The sequence below is a fragment of the Oryctolagus cuniculus genome, chromosome 1 (genome assembly GCF_051225735.1).
Source record: "Oryctolagus cuniculus isolate XC-2025 breed Fujian yellow rabbit chromosome 1, ASM5122573v1, whole genome shotgun sequence".
NCBI classification, from domain to species: domain Eukaryota; kingdom Metazoa; phylum Chordata; class Mammalia; order Lagomorpha; family Leporidae; genus Oryctolagus; species Oryctolagus cuniculus.
The window spans coordinates 115032240-115044161 of record NC_142867.1 but is presented as its reverse complement, the minus strand read 5'-3'; the positions used below and the strand labels follow the sequence as shown (position 1 = coordinate 115044161).

Genomic DNA, 11922 nt, shown 5'->3' with positions numbered 1-11922 from the left:
TTCCTGCAAAACCAAGTCTTCCTATTTTTACCCTTAGTGCAAATCCATTCACCCTTCTATCTATCCCTGATCCCTACAACACCCCCCCCCCCACCATGATAACGCTCAATCACTGTTTGGATACTATAAGTGATTCACCATCAACATTTAGCTATGGCCATGTTTTGGCCCGTTATACATTTGGCATTTAGCACAAATGGCCTACCAGTATCAGAGTGTATGTTCCTTGTTTTCTTGATTAAAATCCTTGAAAGAAAGGACAGAGTCTCACCCATACTTGGATCTTGGTGGCTTACTGGTCTGTATTCCTATATTATCTTGTGTGTGTGTGTGTGTGTGTGTGTGTATCTCATATATTCTTCTAAAGATTTATTTTATTTATCTGAAAGGTAAAGTGACAGAGAGAGAAGAAGAATAAGAAAGAGATCTTCCACCCACTAGTTCATTTCCCAAATGACTGCAATGGCCTGGGCTGGGACAGGCAAAATTCAGGAGGCTGGAACCCCATCCGGGTCTCCTTGCAGATGGCAAGGGACCCAACCACTTGAGCCAACTTCTGCTGCTTTCCCATGCACAGCAGTGAGCTGGGTTGGAGGCTGAGAACCTGGAACTCAAACTGGACTCTGATACCAGCGCTGCCGTTGGCAGCTTAACCTGCTGCGACATGACGCCGACCCACCACCAGTAAGATATTGATTACATGATTTAAGGGATTTGTATTTCTGTCTTTAGAGGTAAACTATGAGTTTCTTGAAAACGATCTTTGTTTCCTTCAGAGCCAGCCACAGTGCCTGGAAGAGGTAGACACTCAGTAGACGTTTGTTGGAAAGATGACTGTAGTCGGAATTCAACTTCAGCAGAAAGAGCTGACTCTGTAAGAACTGGATGAATCGAACTGCTTCACGATCAGTCTAAAACATAGAAGGTGATTGCCTCTGAAAAGGGGGGCAGCTTCGCTTTGTTTCCTGGCATTTTTCCTATTAGGAAGGGAACTTGAGTAGATTAAATAGGACTCAATCTTGAATCCACAAATGATACCAAGCCTGAAATGATGCTGAGGTTGGAAGCGATTTAGTTCACTTGAATTTTATTTGGGGGATAATTTTTTCCTTCTGGGAAGAGAAATGCGAATGAAAAAAAAATCATCTCCTGACTACAACTCAGAAGTAATGGGAATCCGGCCAGAAATATGATCTTATGAAAACTCTCCAAGCAAAGCATCTTATACCCATGTCTATGCCTTTGGATTGACATTCTGATATTTGCCTTTCTCTGGTTTCCAGAGATCAGGGTGGAGAAAGGCGCCAGGGTAACAAGCCAAATAGGTCTATTATGGGATGTCATGCTCACTGGGCATGAGTGCTGTCTCCTAGGACATTTATAGCGTTTATTACTCAGCCCAACTTTAATAACACATGGACAAGCCTGGGGCAATTTGTAAAGGGTCTGAGAGGTTTTTTTGTTATGAATATCTGTATTATAAAATTAGTGAGTCTCAGGATTGGACTGGATTGGAAAGATGATCTCATCAAGGGGCCCTTAGCACCGCTGGAGAAGAGCTGTTTTCAATATCCCTAACATTCTAAATGGCCATGGGCACAGGGGAGCATTTATAAGGACCAGTTGGCAGATGGTGACTTGTAAGTAGTAAGTTGGGATATGGGCAAAAATGACAACTGCTGACTCTATCTTTTTGCTTGGAGCGTGGAGAGGTGGGACAGAGCAGGAGTGGTCAGCCTTCCTGCTCTTTTTGCTATAAACCATGGGGAGGAGAATGTGATGAGAGCTAATGTTACAAACCAATCAAGAAAGATTCCAAAGTCTTGTTGATCAGTGCTTTTCAAAGTTTAATATTTATAACCTCACTTGGACATATTGATAACATTCAAATTCTCATTCAGGAGGTGTGGGGTGAGGTACAAGAGTCTGTATTTCTTTTTCTTTTTAAAAGGTTTATTTATTTATTTGAAAGGCAGAGTTACAGAGGGGGGGAGAGAGAGAGAGAGAGAGAGAGAGAGAGGTTTTCCATCTGCTGGTTCGCTCCCCAAATGGCTGCAATGGCCAGAGCTGGGCCAATCCCAAGCCAGGGGTCAGGAGTTTCTTCTGTGCCTTCCTCATGGGTGCAGGAGCCTGAGCACCTGGGCCATCTTACACTGCTTTCCCAGGCCACAGCAGAGGGCTGGATTGAAAGTGGAGCAGGCAGGACTTGAACTGATGCCCATATGGCAATCTGGCACTGTAGGCAGTACCTTTTCCACTACTTCTCAGCACTGACCCTTGTATTTCTTTTTTTTTCTTTAAGCTTTATTAATTTATTTATTTAAAAGGCAGAGTGACAGAGAGAAGGAATTAGAGAAGATAGAGATAGATATTGAGATGATGGAGCGAGATCTTCCACATGCTGGTTCACTCCCCAAATGCCCACCACAGCTGAGGTTGGACCAGGCTGAAACGAAGAGCCCAGAACTCCATCCAGATCTCCCAGGTCAATAGCAAGGGGCACAAGTACTTGGACCATCATCTGCTGCCTCCCTGGGAGTGCATTAGCAGAAAGCTGGTTCAGAAATGGAGTAGCCAGGACTTGAACGGGCACTCTGATACTGGATATGGGTTTCCCAAGCGGCACCTTAACCCACTGGCATTGTAGTGCATTGGTTTAAACTTCTGCAGGGAATAACAGCGTGGACCACAGCAGCATTCTTTTGGAACCTTGCTGGAAATACAGAGGTGGGGCTCCTGTTGATACACGAGCAACATTTGAGTTACAAGACTACCGAGTCTTCCATTCTGATCCGTCTGTTGGTAACTGTGCCCTGGATTAAGCATCCTAAATAGAGAAGAAACAGACTGTTAGCTGATAATGTGGAAAAGTTTACGAAGTTATAGATGATCAGAATTGTAAAAGGTTTTGATGTTTATCCATTTAATTAGTTTCTAGATTTTTGGCTTTTATTGTTTTATTTAAAAATGCATTTTAAAAGTAAAATTATATGCAACAATATATAAAACAATTTACAAAAACAGGTAAAGCCTTTTCTTAAATCTGGTGCAGATGGCTTCGAACCAACTCATCCTCCTTCTACTCTGACAAAATACTCCTAAGTCATTTCCTTAGAATCCTAGGACTGTGAGTAACATTATGGGAAAATTACTAGCCTTGTTCAATGCACTGGGAAATAACAGTATGGGCCCCAGTTCCAAACATCCTGATTGTCAATCTAATATTTCTTCCAGTAATGCCAAGGCATTATAATTTATTATTATATTGGTTGGAAGGTCGTAGTCATTGACATGGGCAACCTCCAGGCATTTCGGCTCTGGTCGATCTCTCACAATGTCCCATGTTGACTATATCCCTTATACCCAAAGCTAACTACATGGACTTGGGAAAACCATTGAACATTTCTGGGCTTCAGGTTTTTGATGCACACAAAGAAGAAATTTATACATATAAATATGATATATATATATATATATATATATATCTTCAGCATAGAATGCCTTGAACTTCAGAGGAGCTCCACAAACATCCCTTGAGTATAGATTAAATGAAGTAAAAGGCTGTACCTCTATTATCCACTGTTATAAACCCTACAAGAGCCTTGCATAGTGCCTACCATAAGTATATTCTCAAAAAAGTTTGTAAAAGAAATGAGGAATGATGATGATAAACTTCGAAGCAAGAAACCATTATTATCTATCTTACGGATGCTATTAAAATATAAGGAATTATTAGGATTATCATCATAATCAAAAGAGCCCTAAATTCTCTGTGGTGTTCTTCTGGGTGCTAATGAGAAAGAAAGAGAAAGAGAGAGAGAGGGAGAGGAAGTTGTTTCTGTCTCTGCCTTCTGGGTACTTACAACCTGTGGCAAACTAGGATGAGAAGAATATCTAGGGCTTAGTAAGAGTTGAATGATCACAAACCTAATCCCTTTAAAAAGATTAGAAAGGAATATTTTTACATAATCTGTGGAGATGAGAAATGCAGATTTGTAGATTGAAGAACAAGAGCAAGTGTATATTGGTAGGAAAGTGAAGAAAATAGTCACAGACATTTTTTTTTTTTTAAATAGGCAAGCCAAGAGGATATCGTTACCCTTTCTCCAAGAGGCTGGAGAAGACATCATGGAAGAAATGGAATTCTCATAATTTTGCTGTTTTCAACTCTTCTGCTAACAGGTGAAAACATTTGTCAGGGTGGAAGTCAAACTATGCTCTGGCTTACTTCTGGTCAAAGGTGAAAGACAGAAAACAACTGTGCTTTATATGAAGAAATACGCAGGAGACAAGTGCAAACACTTCTTCTTGTCCACGCCTTGCTTATTTTAGCGGGGAGCAAGACAGTTGGGAAACCATGCATACATGGGCTGGCTGGGGATGGCCTTTGAAACGAAGCCTTTGCAGCCAGCGTGTGCATTTTAAACAACTGCACCAGGATTCATTTATCTCCTTTTCCTATTTGCAAAGCCTCGGCTGAGCAGATCTGCTGGTTCTGTTAGAGAAAAGCGACTTCCTGAGACGTGATGTAATTTTTGTAAAAGGGAAACACATGTTGAGCCCTGCAGTACAAAACAACACTGAGGTGCTGATAGCTGGCGCTGTCAGTCACATGGCAGGATACAGGGTATGGCCAGGCGCTGCTACCCGGGAGCCTTGGGATCACAGGGTGTGGGGGATGGGACGGGAAGAAGAAAAAGCTGCTGAGGCTTTTGAAATAGAGAGATTCCATGAAGTTTATGAAAGTCTGGAAAAATGCATTTCAGTTTTCAGTTATAAAAATCTTCCTCCTCTGCCGACAGCCAATCACCCATGTGCTCCTTCTCACTCCAAACACGGGAAAGTACTTACGGTGTTTGTGTAAAGAAAATGTTTCAACATACCCACATCTTAAAATTCTGCAAAATGAAAGATGATTCTATCAGCGGTTTCGTTCCTAATGAATTTTTCATGACATTATGCAGCTATCACAGGGTCGCGGCTCTGTACCTTGGTACAGGGTCTTAGAGGAGAACTTGGGTTTTGCTTTCCCTAAGCACTTAAAAATTAGACAGAGATCAGCAAATGCCAAGAGGTGAGAAGTCAAGGTATAACTAGGAAACTAGGAAGCAGAAGATTGGCTAGAGTGATCTATCTATCTATCTATCTATCTATCTATCTATCATCTATTAATCTATCTTTCATCCATCTATCCTTCTAACCATCCGTCAATCACCTGTCCATCAAGTATCAGCAATGCACAGCGGTGAACTAGGTGCTATGGTAATAACAAAGGTGAAAGTGACTCCAGTCTCTTCTTTTAATCGTTACTATTCAATCAGGTGGGATGATACTCACCCAACCATAAGAAAAGGCACAGAGTTTGCTACTCAAGTGTGGGGTCCTCTCGGATAAGCAGGCATTGACAGCACTCGGGGTCTTGAGAAAATGCAACTCTCAGGCTCCATGACAGGTGATGCAAATGCATGTTTAAGTTTAAAAATATTGGTAAAAATAAAACATTTTGGGAACAGAAAACGGGAAGAAATTACTCCTGGAAAGATCATGGTAGAAGACTTCAAGAGAAATTGGTACTGAAAAAGGCCTTGGAAACAGGGAGCTACAAGTTTGTGCAGTGATCAAACAGGGGGCTGGAAGGCCAAGGCTGATCCAGAGGGCACATGTACCATGGGGGAAAGCGGGAGATGCATATGAAAGATTCCTGAGGGTGGATTGCCACAGGATCACATCATATTTAAGCAGTGTTAAGAATAGGAGTACTGGCGCCGGTGCTGTGGTGTACTGGGTAAGAGCCACCGCCTGCGGTGCCGGCATCCCATGTGGGCTGGCGGTTCGAGTCCTGTCTGTTTCACTTCCAATCCAGCTCTCTGCTGTGGTCTGGGAAAGCAGTGGAAGATGGCCCAAGTCCTTGGGTCCCTGCACCCATGTGGGAGACCCAGAGGAAGCTCCTGGTTCCTGGCTTCTGATCAGTGCAGCTCCGGCCGTTGCGGCTGTCTGGGAAGTGAACCAGTGGATGGAAGACCTCTCTCTCTCTCTCTCCCTCTCTCTGTAACTCTATCTTTCAAATAAATGAATCAATCTTTTTTTTAAAAGTAGTACTAACAATAACAATATAATAAATTTCATTATAGAAATTTGTAGAAAGCAGGTATAAGGATTGTTGCTCATTAAGAGTTAGATTAGTGATGAGGTAACGAAGGCTTTTATTTTAGCACTTGAAGGTAAAGTTCTATTGTTTTGACTTGCATTATTTCTGTTATATATTATCTAACATTTAATAATATATAATCTTAACAATAAAAGTAATTAATTCAATAAAATTAATTAATAATAAAATTGATATTTGATATGATAATATTATGTATCACTTCTTGGCCTTTTGGCTAAGACCAAATGTAGAAGTCTATATAATTTATGTCCTTTCCTCAATCCAATTAGAAATGTAATGATCAATTATGTGTTTTCCCTTTTAGATAAGGCAATACACTTTATTTCTGTGTATACTTCAAATTTTTACATTTACCATTGGTTATTGGCATTTAATAATGTTGTGACTCAATTTTTTTTTAAATCAAATGTGGAGAAATGTCAGCAACTGTTTCTTCAAATTCTTTTTTGTTCTTTACTTTTGGGATTCAAATTCCACATCTGTTAGCTTGTTGAAGTTGTTCCACAGCAGATCTCCATTAATTTTAGTTTAGTTTCTTTGTTATGCATTTGTTGGACAGTTTTTATTGCTGTGTTTTCAAATTTACTTTTCTTTTCTTTTACTATGCTGTAATCCAGTAAAATGTTCACCTTAGATAGTGGCTTTTTTTTTAAAGATTTATGTATTTATTTGAAAGTCAGAGTTACGGAGAGAGAGCAGAGGCAGAGAAAGAGAGAGAGATAGAGAGAGAGAGAGTTCTTCCATCCGATGGTTCACTCCCCAATTGGCCACAACGGCCGGAGCCAGGAGCCAGGAGCCAGGAGCCAGGAGCTTCTGGGTCTCCCACATGAGTGCAGGGGCCCAAGGACTTGGGCCATCTTCCACTGCTTTCCCAAGCCATAGCAGAGAGCTGGATCGGAAGTGGAGCAGCCGGACTAGAACCAGCGCCCATATGCGATGCCAGCACTGTAGGCCAGGGTGTTAACCTGTGTTGTGTTTAAATTTCTATAAGAGATACTTGGTTCTTTGGTTTTTATATCTTCTGTTTCTCTTATATTTTATTTATGTTTTCTTGAAATCAATGGTTGGTAAACTATGGCCTGTGAGCTAAATCTAGCTGACAGCATTTTTTTGGGTATGACCTGGGAATTGAGAGTTGTTTTTATAGTATGCAGGATTGGAAAAACTAACTAAATTAAAACAAGCGACAACGACTGTTTGGGAGCTACAGAGCCTAAAACTTTTCTATCTGGCCCTTACATAAAAAGTTTCCCAAATTTTGTTTTAAATTCCTGATCTAAATCATATAATCATGTAATTGATTTTAAAGTCCTTATCAGCTGCTTCTGCTGTCTCTTTTATTTTCGAATCTGTTGTCTCTTGACTCATATTTTCCTCCTATTTGCCGATGCCTCACAGTCTAGTAATTTTTTAAATTGAATGGTGGACATTATGAGTATTATAGTGTCGAATGTCCATATTTCGTATTCTTTCTCTAAAAAATCATTAGGTAAGGGCTGGCACTGTGGCGTAGTGGGTAAAACCGCTGCCTGCGGTGCCGGCATCCCATATGGGCACTAGTTCGAATCCTGGCTGCTCCACTTCTGATCCAGCTCTCTGCTATGGCCTGAGAAAGCAGTAGAAGAAGAGATAGCCCAAGTCCTTGAGCCCCTGCACCCACGTGGGAGACCTGGAAGAAGCTCCTGGCTCCTAGTTTTGGATCAGCACAGCTTTTGGTTGTTGCGGCCATTTGGGGAGTGAACCAGGGTTTGGAAGACCTTTTTCTCTCTCTCTGCCTCTCCTCTCTCTGCGTAACTCTGACTTTCAAATAAATAAATAATCTTTTAAAAAATTGTTAGGTATACTTTGGCAGACACTCTTAGATCAGCTTGATACCTTGGAGGCTTTATTTTGGATCTAGTTTAGTCACACTAGTTAGGTGCGACTTTCCTGATGTCTTTCATCAATGCTCTACATATTTGAAATGGTCCCTCTATTTTGGTTGGCAGGCATCAGACTATCATCTAGGAACTTGGAATTGTTCAGCTTATGGTTCCGTGGAAGTGAGTCAATTTTTGTCTTGCCTAGTGGAAGTTCATCCTACATATGTGCAGATTAAAAATTATCCAAAGACTTGAAGGGACTCTTACGTAGATATACGGTTCTCTTGGTAGGTGTAGTTCCCTCCTTTCCCATATTCTCTGTCACCAACACTTGAACTCTTACTTCTGACTCTTCAACCCAGTAAAACCCTGGGGTTGTGTTTGAGTTCCCGCATCTGTGCAGCAGCCTGGCCATTGACTCAAGGACAAGGATTGGACATCAGAGGTCTCACTTTGCTACGCCCCTTCTTTCATGGGTTATAATACAGTACTGCCTGTAGCCTTATCTCTGACAATGGTTTCTTCTTGGTTTTTGTCGAGTTTTAGTTGTTTACAGGGGGAGATCTAGGCCTGCACCTCTCATTCTTGAGTGGAAGCCAAGAACATTAGCAGAGTCAGACAAACTTATTTTCTGGTTCTGGCTCTGTATTTAACTAGCTGTGGGCTGTAGAACAGTCATTAACCTCTGTAAGCATCCATTTTCCCATTTGGAGAACAAAGAACATAGTGGGAGCCCTTGTGAAGATTAGCAAACAGCAAGTGCTCAGCACATGGTGGCTATTATGCACATCTCGTTTAGGCGGGCTACATGAGATGAAGTTGCTTGTTCAGTATCTTGCAGGTGGTAAGCAGTAAGACTGGCATCTCTGCCAGCAATGCCAACTCCAGAGTCCTTGTTTGGTGTCAGCACTGACCATGGCTGGCTCACACAGAAATGATTGACCTACAGAGACCAGAGAGTCAAAGGGTCACAATTATGTGGAATAGGTTAGAATAAAGGCCCTGAATCATGATGAGATATGAACGCAAGCTTGGACTTTCACACAAGTTAGACTGCTTGTTGGGGGCACTCACTGTGTTAAGGTGAGCTCTGTTAGGCTCCACTGTACTCGTCCACTAGTGGAGCTGGTGTTGCTTTAGTTGCTCCTGCACCCCACTCTCTCCTGTTGCCCCCACTAAAGGGGTGCTTCAATCAGACCAACCCCTCTCTTTTTTGCTGACCACCATTCCAAGACCCAAGTATGAAATATTGTTTCAGGGCAGGGGACTCCTGCAAGTTCTAGACACATTGTCAGCCCTCGAGAAGAGCATCTGAGTAAACACGCAGTCAGCATGTAGAGGGCTCAGCAGTGTAACACGTGAGCCAAAAGGGTCATTGGAGATGGGTTTCGGTAGACCTATGGTTGAAGCTACGGCATACAGAAAGACCTCATGGCCTGACTCATGTGTAGAATCTGAAGAGGTTGAACCCGTAGACGCTGGGAGTAGAGTAGTAGTTGCCAGAGGTTGGAACTGCTGGGAGGAATGAGGGGTGGGGAAATGTTGATCAACAGGTACTGAGTTACTGTTAGAAGAACGAAGTCTGTTTTCTATTGCTCAGTAGGATGACCATAGAAAACAATAATGCATTGCGTATATGAAAAAATCTAGAAGGATTTTGATTGTCTCACCACAAGGAAATGAGAAATGTTTGAGGAGATGGATTTGTTTACCCTGATTTTAATGTTTTACAATGTATACATGAATGGAAGCATCACATAGGAGCCCATAAATATGTACAGTTTTTGTATGTCAATTAAAAAAAATAAGGGGCTGGTGCTGTGGTGCACTAGGTTGATCCTCCATCTATGGCGCCAGCATCCCATAAGGGTGCTGGTTCTAGTCCTGGCTGCTCCTCTTCCCATCCAGCTCTCTGCTATGGCCTGGAAAAGCAGTAGAGGACGGACCAAGCCCTTGGGACCCTGCACCCATGTGAGAGACCTGGAAGAAGAAGAAGCTCCTGGCTCCTGGCTTCGGATTGGTGCAACTCCAGCCATTGCAGCCATTTGGGGAATGAACCAGCAGATGGAAGACCTCTCTCTTTGTCTCTCCCTCTCACTATCTGTAACTCTACATCTCAAATAAATAATAAATAACATGTTAAAAAAAAACTTGTTTCAGAGGCTGCCACTTGGTACAAACTTTGGATACTACTTGTAACACATGCATGTCATATCTGAGTACTTGGATTCAAGTTCTAGCTCCATTTTCGATTTCAGCTTCTTGCTGATGCGCACTCTAGGAGACAGCAGATATTCTTTCAAGCACCCGAGGCTCCACCGTCTATGTGTGATACCTAGATTGAGGTCTCAGTTCCTGGCTTTTGCGTGGCCCAATCAATAAATAAAATTTAAAAAATAAAAAAAACTTTAAAAAATATTTAAAATAACTAATATTCCTGGTTCAATAGACAGATTAATTTATATTTTACCAGAGACACAGAGAGAAATCTCCCATCTGCTGGTTCACTCCCTAAATGACTGCAACAGTCAGGGCTGGGCCAATCTGAAGCCAGAATCCAGGAGCTTCTTCCAGGTCTCCCAACTGGATGCAGGGGCCCAAGCACCCAAGTGCATTAGCAGGGAGCTAGATCAGAAGTGGAGCAGCTGGGTTAGAACTGGCACCCATATGGAAGCTTTACTGGCTAAGACAGTAAAAAATTGTGCTGGTCCCACAATTTTTGTTTTTTAAATTTAAAACTATTATGAAATAAAATGTTAATAAAAGAGAGTAGGCATTTTATAAGATTGAATTGGATACTGTACACAAAATACTTAGCACACAATGAGATTTGAAAAATCAGAAGCTTCTTCCTTCTACATAATAGCAAGAGGGATCCTATCCACAAAACCCAGCTGCCCTCCAGTGCCCATTCCACCCCATGCCCGACAGTGAGGAGCCTTGGAGCCTGGCTAAGGCTGCTCTGATGGCTACCTTCTTTCACAGACACAATGCTAAGCAGGGTTCAGTCTGAAGAACAGAATCCACATGTATTTTTTAACACACAGAATTTAATATTACAAATCCCTTGAACAAGTAGTCACCAGGTAGGTAGTGAGGCAGCAGACCAGGGGAGATTCAAGTTTTTCATGTTAGAGCCCAAAGCTTAGAGGAAGGACTCCATGGAGCTGGAGGAGGAGGTTCTGCTCTTGCTGCTGCCATGGGAGGTCATTGTGGGGCCCTGCAAAGCTGGGATCTGACATCCAAGGACCAGCTGGTGGTGGTGCTGGCAGCTTTGCAGGGACATTAAAAGGGAGTGTGCAAAACTGGACATGTTATTGGAACTCACTGCCTCTGCTGAGATGAGAAACTTTTGCTGGGCAATCCTTAGGGAAATAGCAACTCAATAGGAAGAAAAGAGCCCTCTTCTCTTCTCTCTGGCCTGACAGTGTATTGGTGAAGTCCACTGGCAAAGGAGAAATGCGGTTTTCTGAGTACCTGCGCCAGCATCAAGAAAGGGAGATTAGAAGAACAGGTCTGAAGGTGAAGAGACACTGCTTAAAAGCCAGCCCAACTTACCCTTAAAGGAATCCTGACTTTTCCTGATCTCCTTGGCTCCTGACTCCCAGATCACTTTCTGTTTGTAAGCTTGTACCCATACTAAAATTTGCTAATTACTTCCATGGATGCAACTCTAGTCTCTGGGATTCTGTCCTGTATTATGATTTGCATTAGTTAAGACCTTTTTTTGGGGGGGGGGGAGGTACAAGAGAAGATCAACTTGATCTAGCTTAAGCAAAAAGGGGCTGGATACCTAATGGGGCAGGTCTGGATACAGCTGTGGGCAATTAGGCAAGGCTGCAGCACTGATGGTTCTCCTACATTGCTGGTCTGGTTTCCTTTCCAGTTGGC

At 42.3% G+C, this 11922-nt stretch overlaps 1 long non-coding RNA gene across 1 annotated transcript; it reads left to right on the top strand.

Moving 5' to 3' along the window:
• Positions 1-1334: 1334 nt before the first annotated feature.
• LOC149128563 (uncharacterized) lies at positions 1335-10181 on the top strand. The gene is made up of 3 exons (XR_016235220.1): positions 1335-1640; positions 4077-4182; positions 9940-10181. It is a non-coding gene; the product is annotated as an uncharacterized LOC149128563 (long non-coding RNA).
• Positions 10182-11922: the final 1741 nt, after the last annotated feature.